Raw genomic sequence first — 10,080 nt, 5'->3', positions numbered from 1 at the left:
TTGACCACTTTGGGTCAGTTTCTTCACCTCTTTAAACGTCAGTTTCCTCATCTCTGAAATAAGGATGTACTATCTGCCTCAAATAGATAGTGTGAGGATTAATCAAGAAAAATTAAGTAAAACATTTAGTATAATGCCTCTTGAGAAACCTATATGCAGGTCAGGAAGCCAACAGAACTGGACATGGAACAACAGACTGGTTCCAAATAGGAAAAGGAGTATGTCAAGGCTGTATGTTGTCATCCTGCTTATTTAACTTTTATGCAGAGTACATCATGAGAAACCCTGGGCTGGAAGAAGCACAAGCTGGAATCAAGATTGCTGGGAGAAATATCAATAACCTCAGGTATGCAGATGACACCACCTTTATGGCAGAAAGTGAAGAGGAACTAAAAAGCCTCTTGATGAAAGTGAAAGAAGAGAGTGAAAAAGTTGGCTTAAAGCTCAACATTCAGAAAACGAAGATCATGGCATCTGGTCCCATCACTTCATGGGAAATAGATGGGGAAACTGTCAGACTTTATATTTTTGGGCTCCAAAATCACTGCAGATGGTGATTGCAGCCATGAAATTAAAAGACACTTACTCCTTGGAAGGAAAGTTATGACCAACCTAGATAGCATATTCAAAAGCAGAGACATTACTTTGCCAACAAAGGTCCATCCAGTCAAGGCTATGGTTTTTCCAGTGGTCATGTATGGATGTGAGAGTTGGACTGTGAAGAAAGCTGAGCGCCGAAGAATTGATGCTTTTGAACTGTGGTGTTGGAGAAGACTCTTGAGAGTCCCTTGGACTGCAAGGAGATCCAACCAGTCCATTCTGAAGGAGATTAGCCCTGGGATTTCTTTGGAAGGAATGATGCTAAAGCTGAAACTCCAGTACTTTGGCCACCTCATGTGAAGAGTTGACTCATTGGAAAAGACTCTGATGCTGGGAGGGATTGGGGGCAGGAGGAGAAGGGGATGAAAGAGGATGAGATGGCTGGATGACATCACTGACTCGATGGACGTGAGTCTGAGTGAACTCTGGGAGTTGGTGATGGACAGGGAGGCCTGGTGTGCTGCAATTCATCGGGTCACAAAGAGTCGGACACGACTGAGCGACTGAACTGAACTGAACTGATTGACGTCAATAAGATAGGCAAATTTTTTATATTCCTTTGATTAATAGCAGTCTACCTCTTTAGACATTCATGGTATTATTTCCACATTTTGGCTTTAAAAAAATGCTTTAGTGACAGCTTCATACACATAACTTTTTTCTCTTTTTTTCAGTTTTGAAAATTTTACTTATATTGTTGTCATATAACTATTCAATAGCCATTTGGGGAAATACACACGGTAAAAAAACATTAAATTGTAGTTAATTTTTTCTTATTTTTAAAAGGTTCCTTATGTATTAAGGGGAACATTCATACTTTCATCACTTTTGATACGTATCAACCAGTAGCTTTTTATGAAATACAGACTACTTATTCTGGTTTTAGGATCCCTCTTGACATCTTGATTCTTCTACTTGCTTTTAATTAAAAAATGAAAAGCATAATTATAATTTTCCATATATTCTTTACGTACTTGGCATGGCAATTACTTTGGCCAGTAACTTGTTTCCAGACTAAAAGGGCCATTTGTTATCCCTCCTCACAGCAACATTTGAGACTTACTGAGGTCATGTATGAAACACGCAAAATCAAATGAACTAAATGATCAAGTATAAGGTATTTTTTTTTTAATGTTTATTTATTTTTGACCTTCACTTCAGCACGGAAACTTGTAGCTGCGGCATGTGGGCTCCTGTTCCCTGACCAGGGGTCAAACCTGGGACCTGTGGTGGGAACGGGGAGTTTCTGCCACTGGATCACCAGAGAAGTCCCAAGATACTCATTTCAGGGTCAGGGAGCAGTGTGTTTTCTTCATCAAATACCAGATAGGTAAATCACAGGGAGCGCTGATTTCTTCAGAATGCCGCTCCTTAGGACAGCAGCAAAATCAGAAAAGCATCTATCTAGTAAGTATCCATAGTAGAGAAGAGTCTTCTTTGTTCCTAGCCACAGCAAGGAGATAGTGTTTAACTTTGAATTTCAGTGAGGACTGTGTTCGTTGTCGAGTAATGGAGAAGACTAGAGCAGTCTGGGGTTGCTGTGGTAGCTCTCTGTGTCATCATTACTCCCAGTTCCTATTTCTTGGCTCTGGCACGGTTCACACACGGGTTTCATTCTCTTGGTGACAAGATGGCTGCTCTCATCCGAGGGGTAAGTCCTTCCAAGCAGGAAGAATAAAAAGTACAAACGGCAAAAGGCAAAGGGATCACTCGGTGTCTTTTATCACTAAAATAAAACCTTTCTTGGAAGCCATACCAAGTAATCTTCTGTTACATTTCATTGGCCAAAATGATCATAAGCTGCAAGAGGAGTGAAGGAAAATAGCTTTGGCTGGACACATGACCACCCTGAACAAAATTAGATCTGACAGAGAAAAAGGGAAAACAGATATTAACTAGGCAACGTGTTGTATGAATATAAATGTGTAATTTTTCTTTAGTGAAAGTGCTGAGTTAAAACTCAACATTCAAAAAACTAAGATCATGGCATCCAGTCCCATCACTTCATGGCAAACAGGTGGGGAAACAATGGAAACAGTGACAGACTTTATTTTCTTGGGCTTCAACCTCACTGCGGACAGTGAGTGCAGCCATGAATTTAAAAGACACTTGCTCCTTGGAAGAAAAGCTATGACAAACCTAGACAGTGTGTTAAAAATCAGAGACATTATTTTGCTTAAAAAGTTAGTCAATGTTATGGTTTTTCCAGTAGTCATGTACAGATGTGAGAGTTGGATCATAAAGAAGGCTGAGCAGTGAAGGATTGATGCTTTAGAACTGTGGTATTGGAGAAGACTCTTCAGATCCCTTGGACAGCAAGGAGTTAAACCTTGCTTTAGGATCCTAAAGGAAATCAACCTTGAATTTTCACGGGAAGGACTAGAGCTGAAGCTCCAATACTTTGGCCACCTGATGCGAAGAGCCAACTCATTGGAAAAGACCCTGATGCTGGGAAAGATTGAAGGCAGGAGAAGAAGGGGATGACAGAGGATGAGGTGGTTGGATGGCATCACCGACTCAATGGACATGAGTTTGAGCAAGCTCTGGGAGATGGTGAAGGACAGGGAAGCCTAGCATGTTGCTGTCCATGGGGTCGTAAGAGTAGGATACGACTCAGTGACTTAGCAACAACAATAGGAAAAATATCACATTTTCTTTCTCTTAAACTGAGCCTAAACTTACGAGATACTCTGTGCTTTAACTTATATATCATGTTAGATTAAACTGAACCAAAAGAACAAATGTAACTGGTCTTCTCAAAGTTGTTATTACTCTTGTTCTTCAAGTTCTTTTTTCCTCAATGCATAGTATCATTCAGGAATTTGAAATCTGCAGATAGTAGTAGTATTTGACAAAGAAAACCCCGACAAGATACTGTTTTTAATACTGAAAGCATTCCTGTGACATACTTTATATACCTGGGTAGGAAATAAAGCATTTTTCTAGGGTGAGTAGGAAAGATGACTAGATTACCTTTTCACTTCCCTTTTAACATGGCTGTCACTATTAGCTAACTGGTTAACTAGGTGGCTAGTATTTTAGATCTAGAGGTGCCTGGGCTACCTTAGTCCTGAGAGCTTTTTCACTGTCGTTTTATGAATTTAAAACATACATATGTATATGTGTATATACATGGATATACACTGGACCCTACTTCTGTTGCAGGGAGGAAGCCAATTCTGACTCCATTGTGGAACTGTTTCTTTAACTTGCTTTCCGTTGTTTTTGTTATTATAATCATACAGAATGGTTTGTTCAGGGAATCCTGCCCCTCTGCCTGACTGTTAAAGTACCTTTGTTCAGAACCCTGTTCACCTGTGGATGGCAGGAAGGAAGAATTAACATATCCTCTGCCTGAGGCTTGCCATTCTAGATGTTTGCAAGATTAATGGCCTTTCTCCTTTGCTTCCTCACCTTCCCTCATCTCTGATCTATAAAAGAACCTGGTATCCAGATACCGTAAGATGGTTATTTTCAGGCGCTAGCCTACCTTCATCTTGGTCTCCCGGCTCCCTGATTAAAGTCTCTTCCTTTCCTCAATGCCTCCTCTCTCGGATTCATTGGCCTATCTAGCTGCAAGCAGAGTGAGCTTGGACTTGGTAACAATTCTGCCCATTAAGCCTAACGGAGGGTCAGAGATGGTGGTGAATCTTTTCTTCCATTCACTAAATAAATATATAAATCAAATGTATAACTGTTCTCTGGAATTTGGGGAAAAAAAAAAAAACACTTGGAGAGCAATTACCCTTAAAAGATGTGGAAAGTTGTTTTGTTTTGTTTTTTTTGCTTTTCAAAAACAGATTATATAATTTTGCTTAATATATATGTGAGGAAGTCTTACAAGTTTTCTTTCAACTAAGGATTTAATTTCTTCTTCATGTCCAGGAAAATACTACTGCATCTAAGAAATCTTTTAAACATGAAGACACTGGCATTTGGTATGTTTTAGGGCTTCAAAAGCAAAATTCAGTCATGGGCTTCAAAAGCAAAATTCAATCATATGGCATAAGATTTTGTGTCCATGAAAGGTGGTATGAAACACTGATTAACGGAGTGTGCTCTGGAGCCGAACTGCCAGGATTATTAGCTATGTGACCCTGAGCAAATTACTTAGCTTCTTTGTGTGCCTCAATTTTCCTGTCGATGAACTGGGCATAACATTACTATGTCCCTCAAAGGGTGGTTATGAGAATTAAATGAGCTGATTTCTACAAAGAAGTTAGTAGAATGCCTTGCAGCTTGCTAACAATTACTAGCCATTAGTCATTATTAGCCACTAGCCATTATTTTAGCCATTAGGAATTTCTCTTTTCTAATACAATTTAAGGGCCCTTTTCTGGGTCATTTATATCGGCAATCTCTAAGTCTGGAGGTGTTGCAAGTTTCTCTTACCATGATTTTATTTCCCTTTTGACATATGCTAACAATGCAATGAGAACTCTGAACATATTTCTTTCTGCTTATAACTTAACAAAATAATAATTAAAGCAAGCATAAAGTGTTAGTTGCTTAGTCGTGTCCGACTCTTTGTGACCCCATAGATTGTAGCGCACCAGGCTCCTCTGTCCATGTCCAAGGAATTTTCCTGGCAAGAACACTGGAGTGGGTAAGCCATTCCCTGCTCCAGAGGATCTTCCCAACCCAGGGATTGAACCCTGGTCTCCTGCATTGCGGGCTTCTGCTTTGCAGGCTTCCCTGGTGGCTCAGATGGTAAAGCGTCTGCCTGCAATGCAGGAGATCTGGGTTCGATCCCTGGGTCAGGAAGATCCCCTGGAGAAGGAAATGGCAACCCAAACCAGCATTCTTACTCATGGTCCGAGTAGCCTGATAGGTTACAGTCCATGGGGTCACAAAGAGTCAGACTAAGAGATTTCACTTTCACTTTCACTCCTGCATTTCGGGCAGATTCCTTACCCTCAGAGTAACCAGGGAAGCAAGCATATACAACAACAAGAATCAAAGCTATAGAACTCTTACTCCTTTAAGACAAAAGCTTCAAAGCATATTTTAAAATATTTTGGTAGCGATTTATAGCATGTATTAATCTGATAGACTCATTTTTTTTCAGTTCTTTATCCACTTAGAGCCCATGGGTCTTCAGAATATGGGTAAAAACAGAAGCAAGGTATTGTGTATCTCAGCCAAAGAGGGAAGTAAATGATGATTTTTTATTTTTTTCAGTTAAAACACTCAGAGCTTTATCTTGTTGCAAGTGAAGAGAATGAAGCCAGAGTTTCCTTACTTGACACTCCTCATGAGGAGACAGCAGTTCTCCACCAGGGCTCACCAGGAAAGATCCTTGCCACAGAAAGAGAGCTGCTTGAATAAGTGTGACTTTGATTACTAAAGCATGGTCAGACACCTGAGAGATAGCTTCCCATGCATAAGTGGCCACCGACTACAATAACAGCTAAAATCCAATCACACTCATGCATTTCAAACATAAAAAGTTGCATTGGCTAGCTTTACTCTAAGGCCCAAGTCTTCAACACCTGTAGCCTGGTAGCCAAAAGGACATCTTGCCAAAGTGGCAATCCTTTGGAATTGCCCCGGGGACTCCGATTTACAAATAGCCTGAAATAACTTCATTCATTTCAGATTTGCTGTGAGTAAAACCCTGCTATTCAAAATTCCTGTTCAATTAAATCTTATTCAGTGTTAAGGGCCAGAAAAATGGTAAATACTTTATAACATTTAAGATTTCTGTTAATTAAATACTACAAATAAAACATTAGAGATGTGAAATTGATTTTTATGAGCAACTAGAAAAGTCTATTTGGTGAAAAACATGAGTTAAATATATCTCTATCAACAAGTGTTATTGACTTCGTTGACTGTTAGTAAATTCAAGAAAGGCTGGAACTGCGATTGCTTAATATTTCCGAGGAATTAAACAAGCAATTTCAAACCTATTGGATGAGCTGAAAACAATGCCGCAGCTCTTGAATGGTGAGTTTATTTTCCAGAGATTACGGATTAACACAATACTATTCCTCAATTCATTTATTAAACATATTTAAACCATGGCCTGCATTACTTTAAAGAAATCTATCTCTCTTTAAATACTTGAGAGCTTGTCTTCTTCAATGGGAGTGTAATTAGCAAAAGGGCCCGGGGCGCTAAGGCAGATGAAATATGCTGGGAGAGGAAGGGGAGGAGAGGAGGGTGGAGCCGCCGTTCGCCTGGGGATAGTTTGCGTGTGCTAGACTAAGAAAGAGAAAAGGTCAACGCGGGAATCTGGTGGTTCCTGGTAATCCCAAAATGGAAGTCTTGTCTTGTCCAGATTGGGTTTTTCCAGATTGGGAATGGGGCTCTCTACCTCCTTTCTGCTTCCATCCTCCAGCGTGGCAGAGGATTTAGGAGGGAGGTGGCGGGCGGGTGCCAGTGGTCCTCGCCCGCACTCTCTACATCCCGGCCCGAGGTCGGCTGGCCTCGCCCACCCTGGGTAAATTCCCGGAGGTCCCGCCCCTCGCTGGAGAACTCCCCGGGGAATGCAAACGGGCGTCTGCGAATGTTGACAGTCAAGGAATACGCACTTTCAGCGTCGAGGTCCCCGCGGCTTACCCGCACCTATTTTTATAGCTAAGCCAAGGTCACTCTTTAATACCGGGCCAGCGCCTGAGCTGCGGCGTCGCTCCCTGCCTAGCGACGGCAGCCTGGGCGGGGAGAGGGGCTGCGGGGGGCGGGGCGGGGTGGGGGCCGCGAGGCGCCCCCCGGCCGGCCGAGCTCACACCTGCCCGGCGCCGGCGAGACCCGTGAGCGGGGCAGGAGGCAGGGCGGCGTCCCCGGCGCCAAGGAGGGGCCGTGCGGCGCGGGCGGGCGGGGGGATTCGCGGTGGGCGCGGGCGCCGTGCGGCCGCAGAGGCTGGAGGCGCTGCGGCGCGAGTGCGTCACTCCGGCGGAGGGCACGGTGGGCTGCGGCCGGCCCGCCGACCAGGAGCCGGGTGTCCCGGACGGGGGGCAGGCGGCCGCACTCGCCCCGGCAGCCGCGAGCGGCGCGGCCCGGGCCCGGCCGGGGGTCGCCGGCGAGCCGCCGCCGGCTCCATTCATTCCCGCGGCTCCGCCTCCTTTCCCGGGCTCCTCCGGCGGCTCCGGCGGCGCGTCCGAGGTGAGTGCGCGGCCCGTCCTGGGCGGGGGTTCCCGGGCCCAGGCCGAAGCTGCCGGGTCCGGCCTCGCGCCCCGCCGGCCTGGCCCCGCACAGCCGCGGGCAGTGACGCGGGCACGAGCTGCGGGCCTCCCCGAGGGCTCGGGCGCGGCGCAGGCCCACGCCGGCCGCTCGGGCTCGGGGCGCTCGTCCAGCTGCGGGCGACTGGCCGGCTCCTCCGAGGGGCGTGCGGGGCGCCCCCAGGTGCGCCGGCCTCCGCGCCAGCGCCACCATTTTGTGTGAGGGAATGCCTCCTTCTTCCTGCGCCCGCCTCGGCCCGATCCCCAGCTGCTGCCTGCCGAGCCCGCTCCCCTCCTGGTTTTCCCACCTGGAGCCTTTCAGTCCGGGCCGGTGGCCTCGGCGTGGGGGAAGCGGACCTGGTGGCGGGTGGGGCGGAAGCGTTCCGGTTCCGCCACGCAGGTGGCCTCCAAGGATGCTCTGACCAGCTCCCTTACCTGTAACCACTTTTGGATTAGGTATTGTATAGATTCCCTTCTAAAATACAGGTCGTTGCAATTTTGTTCTAGTTCTTGGCTGCCCGTTGTGCAATTTTTCGAGGCCTGTGCCCTAGGAAATCTGGGTGAAGTTTTGGATTGTTTATGGCTCAGGGATCTGGGTTACATTTACTTCAGATGAAGTATCTCACTGGCTTTTCAGCTTCTGGAAGTTGGTCTGAGTGTCTTATGTGGAGTAGATTCTAAATTAACCACGACCCCTTCCTTTTTTGTGATTTCCTTTCAAAACCTCAAATAAAACATTCTCGTGTGAGGATTTTTGAGTGGGATAGGGACAGGTTGCTAAAAGACTACCCAAAGGAAAAGTTGTATTGTGATTCAGAACTGTTAACACATCCTGTCTTTTTCAAGGGTCTTGAGAATTTGGTAGTTCTTGTTTTTAATTTGTCTCCTCACAAATATACTCAAGTTCCTAGTAGGTTGTACCCTGGCCATTGGTATTTTATCACTGCATCACAGACAGGGATTAAAGCCTGGAATGGTGGCTGTTGCATAATACACACAGTTGGGCCCTGGAGGGAATTCACCAAAATGGATCTGGGTTTGACTTGCCTTGTGTGTCTGCTTGCATGTACAAAAGATGTACAGGTTATCTTTGCAAGCTGTGTTTTGGTTTTCTCCTACAAGAGGAACGATTTTGATTAGCTAATATGCACAAGGTTAAGTTTTTGGTATATGGACAAGACTTTAAGTTTTTGGTTTTTAAAAATCTTTGCTTGTCTCTTTTGTTTTGATTTGTGGGGTGGGGGGCAATGTGGGTGCGAGCCCAGGGAATGTGGTGGTGAGAGTCCATTTGTGATAAGACTTGCAGCACAAACAATGATAAAATATCTCTTTCACGGAAAGCTTGTATGCTGTCATAGTGGACTCCTCTCTGAATTTATGATGAGGATTGGTTTAGGGAACTTGACTTCTATGAGTAGCAACATTGCCTGCTCCTTGAGTGATTACAATCTAAGATGCTTTATCTGTGGATTTTAGATTCTAACAAGTTCCAGATTAGTCTGGTCTTTTAAGTAGTATTCAAATCATTACGAATTCCTTTAATAGCTATGTAATATACCTCAAACAAAAGATTTAACTTTGATTTGGAGAAAAAATATTTTATAATTAGATGTTTTTGAGAGTCATCTATTTAAACTTTTTAAACCCATCCACTCTAAACTTATTTCTGATTAGTTGAAGACTCTTTGACTTATTCTGTCTGAAAATAAATGATTTCGCATCATGTACCATCCCTAGCAGAAATGCAATGCCTCTCCCTGCTGACATGTTTTTTGGAGAATTAGGTGAAAGGGACCTTGGACCTTGAGAGATGAGTCTTGTTTTAGAGAACTTAAGGATTGCCTGTGCTCTGACTGGACCTGTTGTAGGTCCCTGAGGATTGACGTTGTTCCTGCCAGGAAGTTCAGCACAGAGTAAAAAGAGAAAAAAAGAGCATGATTTTAGTTACTAGCTTCTCCAATGAGATGTTAGTTTTAGGTTACACCAGAGGTAGCTTTCATTTATTCAACAAACACTGAGTATCCGATGCTGTGGGGTGCAAAAACAAACTCCACTCTTAGGATGCTTATAGTCTAGCATTGTGGATTAAAATGTTACAAATTCCTTAATCTAAATGCCCAGAGATTTTTGCTAATATGTTTTGGGAACAAATCAATTTAGTAAATTGCCTTTTTTAAAACAGCCCAGATTGCATGTGGGGGGACCCCTGCATTTATGGATTCAGGAGAGGAGAAAGAGGGTTCAGTTGCTGAAAGAAACTGAGAAAGGAAGGAAACTAATAAACTTGAGAGTATTGTCCAAGGAAAGAGAAACTTTA

At 44.2% G+C, this 10,080-nt stretch overlaps 1 protein-coding gene across 9 annotated transcripts in view; it reads left to right on the top strand.

Annotated features, from left to right (window-relative positions):
- Positions 1-6,716: 6,716 nt before the first annotated feature.
- The window catches only part of FAM169A (family with sequence similarity 169 member A), a 64,665-nt gene continuing 61,301 nt past the window's right edge, over positions 6,717-10,080 (top strand). Inside the window, exon 1 of one of the 9 annotated variants that reach the window (XM_086361090.1) lies at positions 6,717-6,850. The gene's annotated coding sequence lies outside the window, so the exon portion shown is untranslated. Of the gene's footprint in view, positions 7,193-7,567; positions 7,708-7,773; positions 8,220-10,080 lie in introns of those variants that run through there. The other 8 variants (XM_086361099.1, XM_086361092.1, XM_086361089.1 and 5 more) reach the window with 8 other exon arrangements.

Source organism: Bos grunniens, chromosome 20, assembly GCF_055505025.1.
Source record: "Bos grunniens cultivar Pamir isolate PY7600 chromosome 20, Bosgru_T2T1.0, whole genome shotgun sequence".
NCBI classification, from domain to species: domain Eukaryota; kingdom Metazoa; phylum Chordata; class Mammalia; order Artiodactyla; family Bovidae; genus Bos; species Bos grunniens.
This window is presented reverse-complemented; position numbering and strand designations above follow the sequence as displayed.